Source organism: Pongo abelii, chromosome 8, assembly GCF_028885655.2.
Source record: "Pongo abelii isolate AG06213 chromosome 8, NHGRI_mPonAbe1-v2.0_pri, whole genome shotgun sequence".
NCBI lineage: Eukaryota > Metazoa > Chordata > Mammalia > Primates > Hominidae > Pongo > Pongo abelii.
Window position 1 is genome coordinate 97,830,239 of NC_071993.2, and position 22,999 is coordinate 97,853,237.

The 22,999-nt window shown below is 39.9% G+C and overlaps 1 long non-coding RNA gene and 1 pseudogene across 1 annotated transcript; both read left to right on the top strand.

The window, feature by feature from the left end:
• Positions 1-2,738: 2,738 nt before the first annotated feature.
• Positions 2,739-18,782, top strand: LOC134762015 (uncharacterized). The gene is made up of 4 exons (XR_010141452.1): positions 2,739-2,859; positions 3,941-4,047; positions 4,831-4,959; positions 18,602-18,782. It is a non-coding gene; the product is annotated as an uncharacterized LOC134762015 (long non-coding RNA).
• Positions 9,981-12,003, top strand: LOC100431417 (ATP-dependent RNA helicase DDX18-like; annotated as a pseudogene).
• Positions 18,783-22,999: the final 4,217 nt, after the last annotated feature.

The following is a 22,999-nucleotide window of genomic DNA, read 5'->3' on the forward strand; positions in this document are numbered from 1 at the left end:
TCATGAAAATTTATATTCTGCTTCACAAGAAATCTATACTTGTTTCAATATAAAAATAATGTTTAAAAGTACTATCAAGCATCACAGTTTAGAGAATGGGCTTCGAAGTCAGAAAGGTCAGAGATTGGCTTGCGGCTCTGCCAATTACTTGTTGTTGGACCTGGAGCAAGTTCTTTGACCTCTCTAGGCCTCTGTGTCCCTCATGTGGTTGTTGACCACGTGGTCAATGTTCCATAGATTTAGCACCCTGAGGGCCAGAGTCTATCTTCTCTTCATTTGTGTCTCCCACACAGAGACCAGAGGAGTGTCCTGTCCACAGAAGGCCCTTGGTGTGTGTTCATTCCTCTATATCAGACATAAGTGCACCTAGGGTTATCCCGTTTTTACCACTAGATGGAGAGCACGTATCCTAGAAGTTTTAATCCATTAGTAAGTGAGAGAGCAAACATTTGTCTGTCTTGTCTTCACCAAATCAACTTATTGAATGATGACAGAATCATTAAAACTAGCTCTCAATAAATGCAATTACAAGGTAACTTTATAACTTTCAGAACTATTTCTTTTTTTTTTTTTTTGAGAAAGTGTCTTACTCTGTCACTCAGGCTGGAGTGCAGTGGTGCTATCATTCCTCACTGCAGCCTTGACCTCCCAGGCTCAAATGATCCTCCCACCTCATCCTCTGGAGTAGCTGGGACTGCAGTTGCATGCCACCACTCTCAGCTAATTTTTTTGTATTTTTTTGTAGAGACAGGCTTTTGCCGTGTTGCCCAGGCTGGTCTTGAATTCCTGGGCTCAAGTAATCCACCTGCCTCGGCCTCCCAAACTGTTGGGATTACAGGCGTGAGCCACTGCACCCAGCCTCAGAACTATTTATGCTTAAAGTAATGAAAGGTGAAAGCAAGGGAGAAACATTAACTTCAGGATAGTGGCTACCTCTGGGGATGGGATAAAATGGAATTGGGTAGGACGAGGAAACTCTAAATGTATCTGGCAGCTTATTTCTTACTTAAGAATAGATATGAAGTAAAAAATGTCGGCCAGGCACGGTGGCTGACACCTGGAATCCCAGAACTTTGGGAGGCTGAGGCGGGTGGATCACTTGAGGCCAGGAGTTCGAGACCAGCCTGGCCAACATGGTGAAACCCCGCCTCTACTAAAAATACAAAAAATAGCCAGGTGGGGTGGCACATGCTTGTAATCCCAGCTACTTGGGAGGCTGAGGCAGGAGGATCGCTTGAATCCAGGAGGCAGAGTTTACAGTGAGCCAAGATAACATCACTGCACTTCAGCCTGGGCAACAGAGTGAGACCGTATCTCAAAAATAAATAAATAAATAAATAAAATCTACAAAATGTCCAAAAATGTTAACCTTGGGTGAATTCTGGGTGGTAGGGGAGAAAACTTAGATGTCTCATTATTTTCTGTATTTCTCTGAAATTTTTTGTAATTTCAAATGTTTTTTAAGAGGGGGAAAAACTCAAAGGTAAAATTTATGCTTACTGTGTCTAGCTCTATTTATATTGCCTAATGAGCTCTTTAATGTTCTCCTCAGAGATATGCAATTTGCAAAAGAAAACAGCAACAGAGCAAAAACCATACGGATGTCTCTCTACTTGGGCTCTCATGTTGCCACCCTTCTACTGAACCTTACATTTTGCCCTGAAGTTAAGTCTTTTTAACGGCCATAGCTTAACTCAATTGCTAATTAGCTCTTGTCTCCAAATTGCATTGTTTTCAACTAATCTAAAAGGTGAAGAAAAGTTGTTTCCACACATCTGTTCAGGTTGGTATTCCATGTAACAAACTACCCCAAAACTTAATGGCATAAAACAACCATTTTATTATGTTTCTGGATTCTGCGGGGCAAGAATTTGGACAGAATACAGCGGGGATACTTTGTCTCTGCTCCATGATATATGGGGTCACAACTTGGGGGTGACTTGACAGTGGGGAGTAACTTACTTGATGACTGGGGGCAAAACTCATTGGGAGGTGTATTCACTCCTCTGTCTGGTTGTTGATACTGGCTCTTGACTGACACCTCAGCTAGGGCTGTCTACAGAGTCATCTACTCATTACAATCATGTCACTATGGTTGGCTCAGATTCCCAGGGAGAGGGCAGAGACTCCCACCTCTCAATGGGAAGGGTGTTAAAGAATTTGCATGCATATTTTAAAACCCCCACAATATCCTTTTAATTCTGTTGTTACAATAAAGTGGGTTGATAAGTCTGGACTCCACTTTCTCTTTGTTTGCTCAAGTAATCCATAGGGGGAAGATTTAAGTGTATCCACTAAATTGTCTAGGAACATGTCTGGTCAAGTTATAGCAGCTCAGATTATAAACTAATAAGAATATTTATTTTATCAGTCCTATTCCTTGTGAAAGCAGACTAGTTTTTTTAAAAATGACTATTCAACATAAAGGTATACATCATAAATAACTCATAGAATGAAATTTTCACCACCAACGAAATATTCTCCAAGGGGGACTCCATTATCTATTGCTGCACAGCAAATTACTCTATAATTTATGGCTTTGTGGATTTAAAACAATAAACATTTATTATCTCACAGTCTCTGTGGGTCAGGAATTTGTGAATAGTTTAACTCGGTGGCTCTGCCTCAGGGTCTCTCATGCAGTTTCAGTTAAGATATTGTCTAGGACTGTGTCATCTGAAGGCTTGACTGGGGCTGAAAGAGCTGTTTCCAGCATGGCTCACTCTCATGGCTGTTGACAAGAGGCCCCAAGTCCTACCATGTGGACCTCTCCATAGGACTGCTTGAGTGTTCTCATGACATGGCAACCAGCTTCTTCCAGAGTAAGAGATCCCAAAGAGAGCAAAGAGGAAGCCAGAGGTATCTTTTATGTCCTAGTCTTTGTAAGTGACATGCTGTCACCTCTGCCATATTCTCTACATTAGAAAGTGAGTTACTAAGTCCCACTCACATTCCAGGCAAAAGACATCAAACTCCATCTCTTGAAGGGAGGCATAGCAAAGACTCTGTGATGATATAGTAAGACTACCACAGGGAGCTGAAAAAGGTGCTCTCTCACTCCATCCTGAAGGAATCTGCCTTAAGGCATCTGTCCTTATTGAGGAAATGAATGTGGGGAAACAAGTTGTTTCCATATGGAAAATTATACATCAATTTCCACTTTGCCATTCAGGTAAGAAATACACCTGCACTACTCTCTTCTATTCTACTCCTATCTTCATAGGATAAGAACTATGATTCTTGCCAATTACAGCCTGGGGAATGCTTTGCGTGTTTTATATTTACATGCAGTTGTGGTAATATCATGGAAGTACGGGTATTCCAGGGCCTATTCTAATGCCCTCATTGACATGAAGGTTCATTTGGTCAAGTCGCCTGGACAGGTGTGCTCTTTCTTGTACTCCATTCTATTATGTGTCTTTCAAAACTACAAACTTGAATGGTCAGGATGATAGATGGGGCTGTGCTTCAGGTCAAGGGAGATCATAAGATGCAGAAAAATTGCCATCTGCAAAAAGCAAAACGCAATGAAGTGAAATGCAATCCTGACTGACTGTTTCTCATCTTTAGTGAGGCATTGCAGAAAAGATACAATTACTCATTCATCTGAGAAAAGGAAACCTAGGGTGCACCCAGTTCAGAAACCTAAAAGAAGATCTGCTAGAATTTCTAACTTAGGAAATACCAGTATTTAGGATGGGGTAGCTAGGTCACTGACAGGAAGGTGGGGGTCCCTCCCTTCAAAGAAAAAGGGTAGGATTGTATCTGGTTCTGGATCTAATTCAACTTGACTACTTAGCAGTAAAGATAAATTGAACCCAAAGAGAAAACTGAAAATCACATTTTCCTGGCAAGTCCTTCAATGGGCTTAGTGTGTTTAGATTTATGAGGGAGTGAATGACCTTCTCTGCCACAGTTTTTCACATTTTCGTTTTTCCAGGACTGATTTTCCATCTGGCCTAACCAGAGTCTGAAGTTGCTGAATCAAACAGAGCCAATAGGTCGGACTTGAGTTGGCTGGAGCCTGCACAGAGCTGGGAAGCACAAGTATGTTCCTTTTGTAAAGGGCTGTCAACCAGATGCCTCCTCCTCCCTCCTCCCGGCCTGCCTCCGATCACAGCCCTGAAAGAGAAGACATGCTGTTTTTCCAGCTCAAGAGACACCACTGCAGGGGGAGCAGTAGCAGGCTTGGGGACTTTTTCCACTCAAGAAGCTGGCTATGGGAAGAGGCGGGATGACAGTATTAAATGCAAGGACATTGTCAGACAGAACTGGTTCCTATCCCAGAATCCTGGGTTGGTGGGGGGTGGGTGGGAAGGGTCAGGGAAGGCCAGGGTGTTCTACTCATCTCTAGCAACCCCAGAGAAAACGTGGAAGAGCAGTGCAAAGTTTCCACACACTCGAGAAGAGTTCAAGAGTAGCAGAGCACTGATAAACCCAGGTATCCGGCAGAAGTGACAAAAGTACATTATAAGAGAAAGCCACAAGACCAGGTGAGGTAATGAACATTGCTGGAGTGCTAGTAACCAGAAGCGGGATGCATCTCAGGAGAGGCAGGCTTTGCCAAAATACCACGTAGGCTACCCCACACAGGTGCCATCTAAAGGAGATGGAAGACAATAGAGAAAATCCAGAATTAACCGAATTTTAACATGAAAAGACTGAGAAAACAGAGAAGTTTTCTAGAAATAATGAACATTGCATGTTATAATGTTAAGTAAATTAAGTTACATTATACAAAATAATATTATCTATTTTGCACACTCAAGTTTGTGGCTTAAGAAAATTCAAACCTGCTTATCAATGTACCATTCTCTGTTGTTCCTATAGCTTACCCTGTATTTCATGCAATACAAAGGAAGATGGCTGTTTGGGGTTGCCGTGTCTCTTAGCAATTAAGGAGATGGCTACAGCCAAGCAGTGTGAAGTGACAGCACCAGAAAGTTTTCCACACCAGAGGTCAGAAAATATTTTCTTTAAAGAGCCAAATAATGAATATTTTAGGCTTTCCCAACTATACAGTCTCTGTTGCAATTCTTCAACTCTGCCCTTATAGCACAATACATAAATGAATGGGCCAGGCTATGTTCCCATTAAATTTTATTTATGGAAACTGAAATATGAATTTTATATTATTTTTCTGTTTCACCAAATATTATTATTCTTTTGATTTCTTTCAAGTATACAAAAACGTAAAAACTATTCTTAGCTCATAGGCCATGCAAACACAGGAGGTAGACTAGATTTGACTACCGGAAGTAGTTTACTAGCCCTTATTTTTGGCTGGTCACTGATCTCCACACCATAGAAGGAATTAATGTATTCAGGCTTATGGCCCTGGGTAAAAAGGTCCACCTGCTTAGGAAAGTGCTCAGGAGATAAAATCCTTCTGGGAATCACAGAATCTTTTTTTTTTTTTAACAACTTTTTCTCTTCCATTGTCCTGTGGCTTTTCACATGGTTTCAAGACAAGTGTCAAACTTTACATTTGACTTAGAAAAGCCACAACTCATATTCAAACTCCTCCTGTGGTGGCAGAAGACAGCTGGGCTCTAAGCCCCAGGAAGACAGGGACTGTGTGTCTTTTTCCTTGCTACCATATTGCTGGGGTCTAATGTAGCATCTGACAGAGTAAGGCACTAAATAAATGTTTGTTGATTGAATGACTAAGTGATTAAAAAGTCCTTTTAAAGCACTTATTTTTGGTGTTCTTGTTTTTTGTTTTTGAGATGGAGTCTCACTGTCTTGCCCAGGCTGGAGTACAGTGGCACGATCTTGGCTCACTGGAACCTCTGCCTCCCAGGTTCAAGTGATTCTCCTGCCTCAGCCTACCGGGTAGCTGGTATTACAGGCGCCTGCCACCACATCTGGCTAATTTTTGTATTTTTTAGTAGAGACGGGGTTTTCCCGTGTTGGCCAGGCTGGTCTTGAACTCCTGACCTCAGGTGATCTGCCCGCCTCAGCCTCTCAAAGTGCAGGGATTACAGGCGTGAGCCACTGTGCCCAGCCTAAGCACTTTTAAAAACTGTTTTGTTACTCCATCTTACATGCGTTACACAACTCTCACTTTAAAAATGTCTATAACAGTGATTTAGAATTCAGAAGACTCATCATGCATAAATAGATTTCCTTCAAAAGCTGGACAAAAATTTTATGTCAGTGTGAAACTGCAAAATCATTGTTAGCTATGTTTAAAAGAAAACCTGTTTGCACCAAGAAGTGAAAGAAAAGTAACTGCAAATATCAGAGACTGGTCTCAGTAAGGAAGCAGCCACCTGGGCCTCTCTCCTGACATTAATGTTGTGCCTTCCATTTGGCCTATGGAGGTGGTTTCTACCATTATGCGCATGACATGAAAAAGCTACCTGGGTAACAAAAGACTGGGAAACTTACCAGAGACCCACAACATGGGAGGAGCTGATGCTGAAAATCCTTCTGCTCTGTTCTAAGCTGGCAGCTTCTCTCCCCATTAAGCCATACAACATCTAGGCAGAACAGAGCAAACTCAGAGAAAACCACACAGCTTTTGGCTGTCTGGATTCAGCATTTTATCTGAACAATCATCTTAGCTCTCCTTTTAAAGTTTTCTTTTCTTTTTAAAATCTCAAGTGAATTTGCAAAGGGAGGTATGAGAATGTGGGGGAATTGGGGATGAAAACTAGTGTGGGGTACCAAGAAGAGGCAAAAGAAAAAGATCAAAGATTAGCTTTCCTAAACTGGGTGGCACCTTGGCACTGAATCCTGGGAACAGATGCTGGCTGATTTGAATTAAAAAAGAGCAAAAGTAACCAAAGATAAGAAATAATCGGCTAAAAAATACAAAACCATACTTCTGACTAGGGACAATAAAATGTTCCAAGCAGATGTTAGAATAACTGACTTTTAAAAACCAAGCTCAAAGAAAATAGGGAAAGAGACTCATTGCTAAATATTTTTCCTTCAATTGTGAATTAAGACATGGGCAGAGGAGAAGAGACCCTTTCCAGAATCTCAGCAGGATAAATCAACCTTGTGGAGGCCTTTGTGTTCCTGGAGAATGATGTCAGAACCCACCCCAGGAAGAAGAAAGAAATGTTTGCACTAAAGGTCACTGGAGAGCTATAAAGAAAAATGCTATTTGTAATGACCTAGAAAGCCTTCCAGGAAGAAGAGGAGTCAACTCACTGTTTTGGAATCAGTGGGGAAAAAAACAACAAAACTTTTCTGATGAAAAACATTCCGAGGGTCACTTAGACATTCTAAGAAAATCAATGAAACTTTGAGAGAAAAGAATCCCAGAGTAGGATTATGGGAAAATTATGTTTTTCTTAACTGTTTAAAGCATGTTGTGCATTTACATATGTGTTGGTCATACAAAGATAATTGGAAAGGTTTCTGGCAGTAAACAGAAGGCAGAGACTGACAGTCTCTCTACCCTATTTACTGTTGACCCTGAGAATCCTTGGGGTAATCAGATATGCGTGGCTCACAGAGATATCCAGGGGTTTAGAAGAAAGAACATTAGCCTGTGAATCAGAAGACCTGGCGTCACATTTCAGCTCTATGGCCTTCTAACAGAACTGCTGCATGCCATTTAACCTTTCAAAGCTTTAGTCTCCTTATCAGTTAAGTGAAGATAATGTGTGTTCCTTGTGGGAATATTGTTAAATGCAGTCCCTATATAGAATAGACACTTAGTCGGAGCTCAGTAGTAGTAGACTTGAATCTGTTGCCTCAGAATTAACTTACTAGCTATCTATATTGAGCACTCACTATGTGTAAGTCTGTTATTCACACCATCTTGGTTTTCCCAACAGCCCTATGACCAGGGGCAATTGTTATCCCCTTTATACAGATAAAGTCACTGAGGCTGGAGAGGTTAAGAAACTTGCTAGTGGTAAGTGGTCAAGCCAGGCAGCCTGGCTCCAAGCCCCTGCTCTTATCTGACCAAATATGAGGGGAAGATTTACTGAACTTATACCATCTTCTTCTTCCTCTTTGTTTCTGTTATGACACAGGGAACAAGATGAAGAGGTTTTCGTCTCTCAGAAGCATAAAAAGCTACTGACCTCATCCCAATAACAAAAGTTAAAGAGAATGACTTTAAATACAAAAGATACAGTAATAATGACACTTTATGGTCCAGGCAGTATTCTTGGTGCTTTATTATATAGGCTAATTAATTAATTTAACAACCTTCTTAGGTAGGTGCTACCATCTTCACCATGTTATGGGGACTCAAGCAAATGTGCAGAGCCCTTGGAGCTCCAAAGACTGCTTTCAACCATTGTACTATACAGGCTGTCCAACAGTGGGCTCTCAGAGGCAAGCCAACAGGCAATTATGGATGCTGCCTTGGCTAGGTATCAGGGGTGAAAGGCATATGGTCAGCAATGTAGTCTCAGGGCAAACTGTGAATTGAAGTTAAAAGAAAAGTGATATTTATTGACAGCTTATAATTTAAGTGAGTAGGAATATTTTAAGTTAATAATGCCCTAACTGGGGTTCCAAGTCCTTGGACTTCACCAAAGAAAATAACAGGGGTTCAGGAGCTATTTTTAATATTTCAAAATGCCTATTAGTATGTCACTAATCATATAAAATATAGTCTTTGTGTATGGTAACAGAGTCTTAAAGAAGAAAACTTTTAGGGAAAAAATCATTTTTAGACTTGAGCAAATTTTCAAGTATTCCTAATTCTGGAAACAAGTGAATTTCTCTCCTGTCAGAGTTGAAATAATCCTTATGTATGTCAAATTTACCCTAATAGAGAAGATACTCATTATCAAAGCAAATGCAACAAGACTCAAAGACTTCAGGAAAGAAGTTGCCGGCAGACATGAAAGGCAATTTTAGCCATTTGCTTAGAATTGCCAGTCACCGTAGGAGCAGAAGAGGCATTTTTCTGCCAACTGGTTGAAGCTTGTGCCAGAATGATCCTGCTGTTTCTTAATTGTCCTAAAAGCTCGTAGCCAGCAATTTCCCTGCCAAGCCTGACCTCACTTTCATGTTTTTTATAATATGCAGATCACGAAGTGTCCCATTCAGAGTGGGAAAACAAGAAATTACTTCCTCATCCTTACTCTTGGAGCTCATCACATAATCTGTATGATGTCTCTGTAAAATAATACATCAATGGCCATCTCAAAGCCTTCTGTGCCATTTTTTAGTACCACTGTCCTTGCGTATCTTTGAACATATGACTAATCCTCATGGCAAACTTGTAAGGTAAGAGAGGGGACAACAGTGTTGTTCCCATTTATGAGTGATAAACCAACAGAATTATGACTGATGGACATACAAATCTATGTGTGGTGTATTAAGTTGAAATCTGCATAATGAAATTTAGAGTATGCTTTCATTTTTTTGTATAAAAGAAAAGGCATGTAACTGTGTATGTCTGTGCATGTATATGCAGGTGTGTGTAGAGGTGGGATATAAAAGCTCACAAAAGATCTTGTGATATACAATCTAGTTACTTCCTAAGGTGGTAATGTTACCTCCTAACAGTTACCTCCTAAAATGGGAGTGAGTGAAAAAAGCTACCGAGAATGTTCACTTTTATATCTATGCACCTCTGTATTGTTTTAATGTTTTGCAATAAGCATATATTGTTTTTATAATGTCAAAAAGAATTTTTAAAAAGAGAAAAGGTTTAAAGTCGGTGATAGATGTTCTCCACAATCAACAGCCCTGTCTAGTTTATTCCACTGGATTCAGATTTTCAGAGCAATTTTAAAGAGACATTAGAAAAACCTTCCTCAACTCTGGAAGAAAATAGTTGCTTGGTATTTGAGTCTTGGGGAAGCAACCTTCTACTTAATGCTTTTTGGAGGCCCTTGCTCCCAGATGGAATGGAGACTCAGTTGGGATGACCAGAGGCTTCCATCAACCAGCTCCTTGGGTTCACGGAGTTCTTTGAGGAGCAAAATCAATATGTAAAAAATGGGAATGCAGAGCCGTACTGTGTGGCATGGCGGTCTAGGCACTCCTTGGACAGCATGTCTCACCTGCTGATGAAACTCCTGAGCAAGGAGATGGAGAAGCGGAACCTCAAATTGTGGCAGTGGAACCTAAAGTTGCAGGGGGCCTCAAATCTGACCCTATCAGAAACTCAAAATGGAGATGTGTCTGAAGAAACAATGGAAGGTAGAAAGGTTAAAAAATCAAAACATTCTATAAATGTGGCCTTATCAGAAGCTCAAAATGGAGACGTGTCTCAAGAAACAGTGGAAAATGTAAAAGTTAAAAAATCTCCCCAGAAATCCACCGTATTAACCAATGGAGATGCAGAAATGCAGTCTCCCAATTCAGAATCAAAAAAGAAAAAGAAGAAGAAAAAGAGAAAAATGGTGAATGATGCTGGGCCTGATACAAAAAAAGCAAAAACTAAAACAAAGAAGAATCTGAAGAAGAAAGTGCTGAGACTCCTAAAGAAACAGAAAATAATGTGGAGAAGCTAGATAATGATGAAGATGACAGTGAGGTGCCCGGCCTGCCCCTGGGACTGACAGGAGCTTTTGAGGATACTTCATTTGCTTCTCTATGTAATCTTGTCAATGAAAACACTCTGAAGGCAATAAAAGAAATGGGCTTTACAAACATGGCTGAAATTCAGCATAAAAGTATCAGACCACTTCTGGAAGGCAGGGATCTTCTAGCAGCTGTAAAAACAGGCAGTGGTAAAACCTCGGCTTTTCTCATCCCTGCAATTGAACTCGTTGTTAAGTTAAAGTTCATGCCCAGGAATGGAACAGGGGTCCTTATTCTCTCACCTACTAGACAACTAGCCATGCAAACTTTTGGTGTTCTTAAGGAGCTAATGACTCACCATGTGCACACCTATGGGTTGATAATAGGTGGCAGTAACAGATCTGCTGAAGCACAGAAACTTGCTAATGGGATCAACATCATTGTGGTCACATCGGGCCGTCTGCTAGACCATATGCAGAATACCCCAGGGTTTATGTATAAAAACCTGCAGGGTCTGGCTATTGATGAAGCTGATTGTATCTTGGACATTGGGTTTGAAGATAAAGCAAATTATTAAACTTTTGCCAACACGCAGACAGACTATGCTCTTTTCTGCCACCTAAACTCGAAAAGTTGAGGACCTGGCAAGGATTTCTCTGAAAAAGGAGCCATTATATGTTGGTGTTGATGAAGATAAAGCTAATGCAACAGTGAATGGTCTTGAGCAGGGATACTTTGTTTGTCCCTCTGAAAAGAGATACCTTCTGCTCTTTACATTCCTTAAGAAGAACCGAAAGAAGAAGCTCATGGTCTTCTTTTCAGCTTGTATATCTGTGAAATACCCCTATGGGTTGCTGGACTACATTGATTTGCTGTCTTGGCCATTCATGGAAAGCAAAAGCAAAATAAGCATACAACCACATTCTTCTAGTTCTGCAACGCAGATTCAGGAACACTATTGTGTAAGGATGTGGCAGCAAGAGGACTTGACATTCCTGAAGTTGACTGTATTGTTCAGTGTGACCCTCCAGATGACCCTAAGGAATGTATTCATTGTGTGAGGAGAACAGCCAGAGGCCTAAATGGGGGAAGGCATGCCTTGCTCATTTTGCACCCAGAAGAATTGGGTTTCCTTCACTACTTGAAACAATCCAAGGTTCCATTAAGTGAATTTGACTTTTCCTGGTCTAAAATTTCTGACATTCAGTCTCAGCTTGAGAAACTGATTGAAAAGAACTAGTTTCTTCATAAGTCAGCCCAGGAAGCATATAAGTCATACATACGAGTCTATGATTCCTATTCTCTGAAACAGATCTTTAACATTAATAACTTAAATTTGCCTCACGTTGCTCTGTCATTTGGTTTCAAGGTGCCTCCCTTTGTTGATCTGAACATGAACAGCAATGAAGGCAAGCAGAAAAAGCAAGGAGGATTTGGCTACCAGAAAACCAAGAAAGTTGAGAAGTCCATAATCTTTAAACACATTAGCAAAAAGTCATCTGCAGCAGGCAGTTCCCCCACTCAAGACATGCCTTTCTTTATCTTGAGTAAGTTTGTCCTAACATGAAAATTTCCCCCTTGATCTAACAGGATTTTTGTAGCCTTTAGAATTTGGACTGGTCTAACAAGAGTATAAACTGACTTGGGTTGCAGGCACTGAGCACTGTTGCTTCTATCAAGTCTCTTTTATTTTTGGGATATAAAACAGGCTTTAATTTTCTTGGCTGCCCAAGGACAGAGCAAGGAATATCTGCTCTTTCTTGTGATGATATAATATTTTAATTTTAAATATCCCTCCTTCATACACACAAATGTACATTATTGTTTTAATATAATTCTTTTTGTACCTTTCCTTCTTGGTTTGTGAAGATTTTTGTGGCATGTGAAGATTTTTGTGGCAAAGCAGTTGCTTTGCTCAATGCTGTAAAAGGTGACCTAGTGTGCTGGGAAGCTGGTGGTAATGCAGAAAAGAGTCTCAGGTTATTTTTTGGTTTTAGTTATTTCTTGGACCTTGACAGTACCTAATGACTCCTCCAGAAAATGCTGTAGTATAAAAGAGCAAAGAGCTTTGGAAAATATCTAAGAAGCACCTCAGGATTAGGGTGGCATTGCTTTTATAGATTCTTGATTTTAAAGCAATGAGCCTTTCTCAGGTGTTTTGTTTTTTAGAGCAAAAACTATGGGTTGTAATTTGAATAAAGTGTCACTAACAGTCATAACATTTGATGGGTGTGGGGTAGGAAGAGGGTGGAATTGAGATGTTTGAGCCTCGTTCACATCAACAGAGTTATAATATACTGCATGTCTTCATTCAGTAACACAGCAAAGACTTTAAAAACACACATACAAAGAATGGTGCTGCTCCTCATTCAGATTTCTTTAATTCAAAGTGGTTTGGATTTTGGTAAGCCTTTTCGCTCTGTACAGTACTTAGAAGACAAGGGCAACTGCCCTGGACTTAGAGCCAAGCTATCAGACAGTGCCCAGCACACATTAATGTTTGCTTCTTTCTGAGAAAAATTACCTCTTCCAGTCCCTGAAACAAAAAATACACTTGTTGTGAAGATTGAAAATGAACAAAGTCAGAAAAAAACAGTGAAGTCAGATGGGTTTTTTGTTGTAGGAGCACTTGATTTCTAGTGTGTTTTGTATAATGTATAACTACAAAATGATAGATTTTGTAGCAATTCAAAACGGAAGTTGCTAGCATCATTTTGCTGTTGTGCCAGTTAATTATAGGATCCCATTAAATGTAAGTGTGCTAATATCTAATGTAGAGGAAAGTGTTTGGCAAAGAATATTCCAGTAGGAAAAGAAAAGAACAATCTTCCATTTCTGGGCTTGGCCATTATCACCCTGGTCAGACCTGTCCTGGGCTTCCAACCTTGACTGCTGGGCTCCTGGTTTGGCTTCTTGGATTCCTAATTCCTCGTGTTTAGTAACTGTCTCCAGGATCATGTTTTCCTTTTTTTTTGTTTGTTTCAGAAGTAATATTTTTTAAAAGACAAAAGCAAAGGGAAGAATATTTAATTACTGAGCAGAAGTAAATACTGTTGGTATTTTGTACCTAATTTAATTTTTATATGCATGTTCATGCTTTTTAATTTTTCATCAAAAATGAAGTCATCTACCTACTACTTGTAACCAGCTTGTTTCATAACATGCTATTTTCCTGTGTCATTAAATAATAACCTCAAAAAAAAAAACAAAAAGGAGAATGCAGTCTTCATTATTTATTTAGATTTTTGTACAAGTCTTTGATAAGGTTCCATAATAAAGGCAATTTGGGGATGAATAGTCTGCATAGCAAACTCCTTCCGTCCAACTAGGAATGTGACCAAGGAATGATGGTGTAGTAGAAATAGCAAAAACTTGAATTTTGACAGACTTTTATTCACATCCTAACTGCTATTTAAGAGAGGTTTGGCCTCAAACAATCTACTTTGTGTCTCTGAAATTCTGCTCCATCTACTATAAAATAGAATAATAGGGAGATGAAAGGTTGTATGTAAAGGGCATCACATAATACCTGGCTCATGGAAGGTGGTCAAAAATTCCTAGGCTAATAAAAAAGTGTAAATGATTTTTAATGTGTATTGACATTTGTAGTGAACAAATAAGAAAACTTAGAATTGTGGAAGATTGGCAGGAGATAGTGATGATTCTGTCCATGGTATAGTCACTCCATCGTATTATCTATCAGGCCACGTCATTCCATCATACTGTGCAAAAACTACTTGAGAAGTATATCTTACTGAGGAAGAGCCAATAGTGTCAACTACACATATGAAACACCCAACATGCAAAAACTAGAAAGTGATCTATTTGTAGATTTAGTTGTAATTGGGCCGTGTTTGCAATTGGAGGTGTCTAGCTCTGGCATCTTCTCAGACATTCTGCATCAAACAGAGATGACAAAATCATTAAATTTCTTAGAAACATTTCTCTGATGACTAGACTTGGCCATGGAGAGTGAAAACCAACCAAAGGAAAATTTCTTGGTACTTACTGAATGACAGGCACACACTGGTGACTGAGGAGTTCCAACGTGGCAAATCCAAAGAAGACACTTGAGAAGAACTAAACCAAACTGTATTTGTAGGAAGATAGATTTTAGGTTCTCCAACATACCCCTGGAAAGACACCTGGATGTCTGTCTTTCACTCACCTCATATTTGTGAGCAAGACACCACATTAGGCCCTATAGGAGGTTTAAAGACTCATAGTCCAAAAACTCAGTCTCATAAAATCACAGAAGACAATGACTCACTAGGTCATCTAAGATTCAAATGCACTGAAGGTTGTAATGATCATTAAATAGCTTCCCTGGAAAGTGTTCTCTGTAATGCTTCTACCATTAGCTGATATCAAATGCTACATTTTCACATGGAAGAGCCCTAAGTCTTGCAATAAACCATCAAAAAGATACAAAAAAGGACCATGAAGACCCTCTTTGAGACCATGGTCTTGGTACAGAAGTTCTTGCTCTATAATTTTTCGTCTCCCTGCCTACTGGTTGACCACCAGCAGCACTACTTTCAGGTCACTGATGAAGAGAAGTGACTTTACAAGAGTGTGAGGAGTACTGGGACATTTTTAAAGAATGCCTGTCTTAGGATGAGGGCAGTTTTTAGAGTCCAGCCCCTTCCTTTTTCTGTCTGGCTTTCTAAATCTGAATTTTTCTTCTTAATCCCACTTGCTGCTATATCTCTTCAAATACCGACGACTTTCCCTCGGCTGTCCTTGTCCTGAAGCAATAAGACTCTCTGATCTGCCCTTCAGAATTCTCACTCCCCAGATCCTAGGAAAATGGGAATCTTGGGTACTATGAGGAGCTGCTAATTGGATGATGATACTCCCTTGTCAGCACACCCCAAAATTTTCCCATAGACTAGCTTCTCACAGGCATCATCTTCCATACCTTCTGTTGTTTTTCATGATTCTCTCGTTCCCATGATGGCTGCTAGCACCCAAAGCCTGCACTCCATCTCAAAGCTTTTGCCCAGCCAGTTTGAAACTCCAACACAAATTACGCTATATTCATTTAGACCGTTAATTGGTGGCTTGTGTTCTCATGATGTCTCCATGGCCACGAGTGAGTCAATTCACTTCTCCGAGCTCCAGGTGACTGGATGAGGAAAACTCCATCCTTGACAAAGCCATGTTCATTGGGCACTCACGTGCAAACACACGTACATACATGTAATTTCAGAATGAGTTATGAAGGTAGTTGCATTTCCAGCTTCATTGTTTACTAGAATGTATAATTGTGGGCAAGTTAGTTCTGAGTCTCGGTTTCTTCATCTGTGAAGTGGAGAAGATGACACCTATTTCTATGTTCTATGAGTAGAGAATGAAATTATATGGGAGAAGCACTTAGAACAGAGTCCAGGCTCAGAGAAAGGATGACTCACAAGTATTAATGGTGAATAAACATCTGAAGGTATTTTAGCATCACTAATAATCAAAGAGGGAGAAGGAGCAGGAATGTAGGGCAGGCAATATCAATAAAATTGTAAATAACCAAAATGGCCCAAAATAGGCAATTGGTTATATCTGAATACAGTGGAATATCTTGGAAATTTCAGGTTACAAAACACAGGGAAAGATTTAGTAAATGTTTGTTTCCATCATTGCTTTTCTCTCATTCATAGGATCTTGCAAGTGTCGCATGCTCTCCAAAGGCCCCTGCCCACCCTGCGCCCCACCACCCTTATTTCCTTCCTTCTTTTCTGTCATCTTAACTACATGATTCTTCAGTTTTCCTCTATTTTTCTCCATTTGCAGTGAAAGTGATAGAGGGCTGCAAAGAGAATGGATTTGTGTCCTTTAAATGTGTCACTTCCCACTAACTAAGGAATTATAGCAGTTGTACTTATACTTCTTTAGCCTTGGTAGCCAGTAAAAACAATATGATTAAACTGTAGAGCTGACCCTGAATTTCACTGAGACCAGTCTAACCATTTAAATCATAACTTTATGAACAACTTTTTATTGTCATCACATCATATTCTTGTGAGGAAAAGCCAACAGCAATATTAGATGACTTCCTAAAAATATTTTCTCAAACATTTTTTTCTGTGAAAATTATACTATAGGAAAAATTTGTGTATAATTTTAATATCTCTTTTATTTTTTCTTTAAATTTATTTTGATTTGGCTTTCCTGTTTCATGTTTATTCTAGAAAATTGGAAATTACAGAAAAATATTTGGAAGAATTAAAATTATTCATAGTCACACTTCCAAAAATAAATATTGTTGACATTTGGAGAGTATTCTTTTTAAATGCTTTTATTTTGAAAGCTAAGAACATATTTGCATATATAGTTTGTGACCTGATTTCTTGATATTTTATGATGCCAATAAAATTTTTTTATTAACAGAAATTTCCAAGATATTCCATAGTATCCAGATTTAACTAATTGCCTGTTGGGGGCCATTTTGGTTGTTTGCAACTTTATTGCTTTTGCCTGCCCTACATTCCTTCTCCTTCTTCCTCTTTAATAATTAACGATGCTAAAATACTTTTCTATGTTTATTCACCATTAACATGTGTGAATCATCAGTTCTGAGCATTTTAAGTATCTCTTTTATTTATTTTTATAATGATGGTGGTGGCCATAATCACTGTCTTCATTGTGGCACTTGGGACCAGGAATTATCAAGGCCAGGTTAGCTCAGAGACCCAGATGAAGAAGAGAATTACAGACAAGAACAGATTTGCTCTCATTCCCAGCATTGACCTTCCCAAAACTGGCATTCTCTGGGACCAGGTGGTTTTGAAAAGAGTTGTTTTTGATGCCACAGAAATCTATTGGAAAGTGGACTTCCAAGCACATCCAGTCCTGGTGTGTATTCTGCAGCTAGATGAGAAGCTAGCAAGTTATGGGCCTTCTGAAGACAGCTTTAAGTTCAGCTAGAGGAATGAAATCCTAGGAAATAGTGAAATAAAACACAAAACATATTTTAAAATTTATAAACAGCAATTGTTCCTCAAGGGAGGAATTAATTTTCTTGTAAATTATTCCCTTTTTGCCTGGATTGTTGCCTTGAGGCCCAGGTCAACTCTCTACATGGAAATCTTCAGAGGACAGAGAATAGAAAATAAACACTCATGCTCCAAATTTGGGCTTGTACACCAACCAGGACCTTTTTATGGCCACCTTCCTGCCAAGCTCACTGATAACCAGGTTTCACAAGTCAGGGAAGGCAAGTCTAACTTGGAGGTCAATTAGAGATGTTGGTTCTTTCTCCAAGGATAAAAACCAGTTATTTTACCTGTCACCCTAAAAAGTTTCTGGGATGTCATCTGGCATATGTCCTAGCCTTGATGTTTCATAACCTCTACAACTTTTGGGCACACAAAAAAATTCACATAGTCTCATCTATAAGGATATAACACTCTTGAACGTAGAAATGAAATCTTCAGCTTCTTTAGAACTCCCACTGCACAGAAGCTGCTCTAATCTGTCAGACTAGGAGTCACTCTGAAGGTGTATTGCTTTGCTAGGTGCAAGTCCCCTGGAGGGCTGGCAGTCCCCTGGAGGGATGGATGTCACTGACTGAAGGGAAGGAAGTGGGCTGGAGCAGAGTCAAAGGCTGAGAACTTGAATCGAACATGAATTAGCTTATGTCAGTGCCCACTCAATGCCTTCCTCTCACCTCAGATCACTTTGAGTAGAAGCCAGTGTTCTTACAATGGCCTACAAGGTCCCCCATGATCTGGGCTACAATACTCCCTGCTTACTTCTCTCTCCTCTCTTTCCTTCTACTATCCATTCTACTCTCTGCACAATGAGAGAGAGTGGAACAAAGCTGTTCCCCCTGCCTATAAGAATGTAGGGTCAGCTTGAAAGCTAAGGCTAATCCTGAGAGCCTAACAGCTGGATGCTATCAGATAACTGCATTTCTAGACGCTGAACAGTACGTTCTTTCTTGAGGGGAAATCCAAGTGGTTTATTTCCATGGCTGCCACTCTCCCCAAAGTTATTTTTCCCAAGAGACTTTCCCCATAACCACCCCTTAACCTACCAACCATGTCTGGGTTGGATGTCCCAACTATGTGCTCTCTCAGCATCCTGTGCGCCTGCATTACTGCACATTCACACAGAGTGCAATCACTCATTTACTTATCTTTTCTCCCACTAGGCTGAGAACAGGGGTTGTGCAGTCATATTCAGTATTAAGTCCCCAACCCTAACCCGGGCCTGGCACATACAAGACATTCAGCAGATGGCTATTGAATGAAAATATATAAATGAATGAACAATTACCAGTTGCCTCCACTCCCTTAACCTGCTACAGAATTAATAAACTAATCTTGAGCATAGTGGATATATAAAAATAAAAGTATCGTTGAGGACTGTCAGGCCAGCCTCTCTGTACTGATTGCTACATTCTTCTTGTTGATTTATGCTACTAATTACTGTCACTTTTATTTTGGATTTGGACAGAAAACAAGAGTGTTACTTAAAGGAAGGCTTCCACATTTCTAAGTGTAGGGAACCCTGCTAAGGACATGGAGCTTCAAAGGGCTCACAAGAAATTCATCACACACATGTGTGCACATGCATATGGCACACACACTCAACTTTGTAACATGTAGTAGACCACATCTAGAATAATATAAAATTTCTATCTCAAATGATCAGCCCCTGACCCTCCAAGCCATGGCTGAGTCAAAGATGATATGGCATCCCTGTAAAGATCAGAAGGAAAACAGGAGAGAAGAACCCAGAGTTTCCTTCTAAACCAGGGTGTGTTTCTAAACCTTGGCTTTATAACAGAATCACCTGGTGGGCTTTTAAAAATGCCAACACTCAGACCACACCTAAGACCAATTACATCAGGATTTCTAGGGAAGTGAACCAGGGATTTTTTTTTTCAAGTACCCCTGGTGCTTCCACTGCGCAGCCAAGGCTGAGAACCACTGCTCTAGATTCTTCCTCTCCTTGAGCCCTACTATGTGCCGGCGTTATATGGGGCAATGTCTTTTCCTTTAATTTATTGATGTAAAATGTTATCCACTTTACATGGCCTAGCCTACACCCTGGAAGGGAAGCAATTTTATAAGCCCTCATTATTTACTCTATATGGTCAGGGCACTAGGAAAATAAGAAAAAAAAATGATTTCTTTTGCACTCACTTGCTTAAGCTATCCCTTTAATACCTAAAGGGAACCCTTTAGTGTAATTCTTTATAAGAACAGTGACAGTAAGACTATTTGGGAACTGAAGCCATTCCATAGATGAACTCTACAAAGTTTAATGTACACACTTCAATTTACATGCGATGAGATAAAATTGTTAATGTTTGGAGGTTCACAGCTTTCTCCCTCCATCTTTGCCCACTAAGCTCCTTATTTCTCCTTGACTTTCTATTAATAAAAGGGAAAAAGTCAGACGCTGGTGAACAATTAGCATAGAACCAACCCTCAATCTTCAGGGTGCCTCATGGAGCTGGGGATGTGATTCATCTAGAGCCTGTGTAGACTTACACATGGCCCAGAGAAGAGAGGGGATCAAGGGACCAAAGGGGCAGAGACATGGCAGAAGAAATAGAAGCCCAAAGGAATATAGGGGTGGTAAAGATAGAAGTGGACAAGAGATTTTAATGAATTTCTAAGGACTAAGTGTTTGGATTCATTTACATGTTTTTGAGAGTGCGAAGTGTAAAGACTAAACCTGCTGTATAGGCCATGCTACTGAACTCTAACGACACTCTGGACAGGATGGCAGGGTCATGCCTTCATGTGAGTTGCATGAATGCACTGAGTGGGCAGGTCCACCACTGGAGCACTCAAAATGTGGCTAGTACAACAGAGGTACTGCATTTTCACATTTTGTTGATTTTAGCTAATTTAAATAGGCAAACGTGGCTAGTGGCTACCCATACTGAACAGTGCAGGCCTACAGTGCTTAATCACAAGACACACACCTATCTATTTGTTTATGCATGTATGGACACCTACCTACATAAATGGTTTTGTATTTGCACATAATTACATACCCTCATATCTCAAGAGTATACATACAGACACAACTAGACACAATTGCACAAACAAGACACCTGGTCTTGTGGAAAGATAAAAAGAATAAAAATTAAAATTGGAACTATTGCATGGGTCCATGTAGGGAGATTTGACACAAGAAGAATTGGAGCAAAAAGTACATGGGTGTGTTGGACAACATGATGAATTTGGGTTGATGCTTTGATAATAAAAATTGAAGGAAAGAAAATCCTGTGAGACCACCAGTGGTTTAGGAATACAAGCAGCTTTGATTCCCTTGATCTTTTAATCTTTCAGCAAAAGACCTTTACAAATGACATACATCCTTCAAAGGTGGACTTGACTGTCAAGGATGGCCCTGGTAACTGGGAAGAACTCCAAAGGGCATAGATAGAAAAGGGAAGAAAGCACTTCTTAACAAGGATGACCAAATTCTCTAAATGATATTCATTCGCCAAAAACATTTTAGGCACTCTTGTTTCCGGGAGAAGTATTTATTCCAAAGTTATTAAAACTGTATGAGATGGAATAGATGAATTTCCAGTTGTCAGAATTATTAGTTTACCTAAAAGTTATACCAATTCATGGACTATAATATTAACTTTTTCCCTATTGAACAGATAACTGAATTCTACCCATATGAACTAAACAATAATTCCTCCACCCAGAAGTGGTATAATTGTTGCCAGCTAGAAATATTATGATTTGCTTTCCAGTGCTCGTATTACCCATCTCAGTCTCTTGATGTATATCCTTTACTAATGCTTGCCTTGCAGGTCTTTCAATATGCTGTGCTCCTGCCTGCCTCTTAGTCTTTGCCCATGCTGTCCCCTGTACATGAAACGCTCTTCCCAAACTCTTGCTGAGTTAACTTCTGCACATCTTCCAGGTCTCATCTTACCATCCTTAGGAATGTCATCTCCAACTTACCCTACCTGTCCCAGATTGGATCAGTCCTTCCTGTTTTATGTTTTCATAATACCCTGTTCTTCTCTTTCATAGCCCTTTTTTACAGTTATAATTACTGAATTATTTGTGTCTTTATTATTTAATTTTATTATTTAAGTTTATCTTACTCTCTGGATTGTGAGCCCCATGAATACTTTGGTTCAGATATTGTAATCTGCCTTATTCATCACAGTACTATGTCCCCAGGATGTAATACAATACTCAGCAAATAGTTGATGCTCAACAAACACTAACTAAATGTTCAATAAATGAATAAATGTTTCACTTTAGCTTTATTTATCTAATTCCTCCCTTTCTTCCATTATTCTTTATCATAAGCTATACTATTATGCAGTCCTATACAATGGTAAACAACTAAAAAATCTCCTAAACCCTGTACACAGTTGATTAACTCTGATATTCCTCGTTCAGTTCCCCTTAAGATCTGATAGACCACCTGGTGGTATACCATTTAAGTCACGGCAGCTATAAACACATTAAGGCCCAGCATGAACCTGGTCTGACATCCAACCAGTCTTCTGGCTGTCACAGAAATGCCTCCATCCATTTTAGAAATGTGCTTACTACAGAAATACGATGCTAAGCTTGCTGTATTTATGAGACACTGAATTTTCAGGATGCCTTCAATCAATAGAAAATAGACATTATATTCTTACCTGAAGGCAATAGTAATATGACTGGCTGTGAATTTGGGAGTGAGGGAAATAAGAAGGCTCTCAGATGATTATTTTAATATAGAGATGTGCTAGCTTACCTTAAAGAGCATGGCTCACAGAACAGTAGACTTGACTGTAATGAGAATGACAGAAAAATGTAAAATATATGTTGGTCCAAAGGGGATTGATCAGTGATGCAGACACAAAAGGGAAGAAACAAACACCAGCAGAGGAGGTCACAGGCAACAGAACTTGAGGGACTGTGGTCACATTGGCAACACTTTTTCTTCCCTCATGAGTGAATTGATCACTACCTGTGTCTATGGAGGTTTAACATCCATTTTATCTAACCCCCTGCTTTGACTCTATGCTCACCAAGCTACCTTTGATTATAATTCGGTTTCTCACATGCATCTGTCTACTGGGAGAGGGAATGTTCAGCTTGCCAATGGGCACTTCCCTGTTGGCATCACTATTTTGTTTCTGATTGGGAAGACATGCACTGGTACATCAGTCTTGGAAACTTGGTTAACCTGAGTTCTCCCCTGAGTGGTTCACCTCGCTAGATAGAGAGCAAGAGTCAGGTGTCAAAGCATGTACAGCTGAGGCCAGCCGGAAGCCAGAGCTTCCCCTACAGAAGGCTGCCCTGGCAAGCTTCCAAGAATTTTTTGCCCTCCAGGTGCTCCAGACAACATTCCAAATCTTGCTCTACACTACTTCTTTTCCAAATTTAAAATGGAGATCGGGGGAAAGTGAAATGTCTGTTAGGAACAGCCACAGACTCCTAGAGATCTTTTTGAAGACTTCAGTGATGAGACTTGAAATCCTAGTCACATGCCATGATATAAACGAATGGCTCAGGAAAGACAATGAAAACTGGGAGGTGGCCAGGAAGGAGAAGGGTGGAAGGAA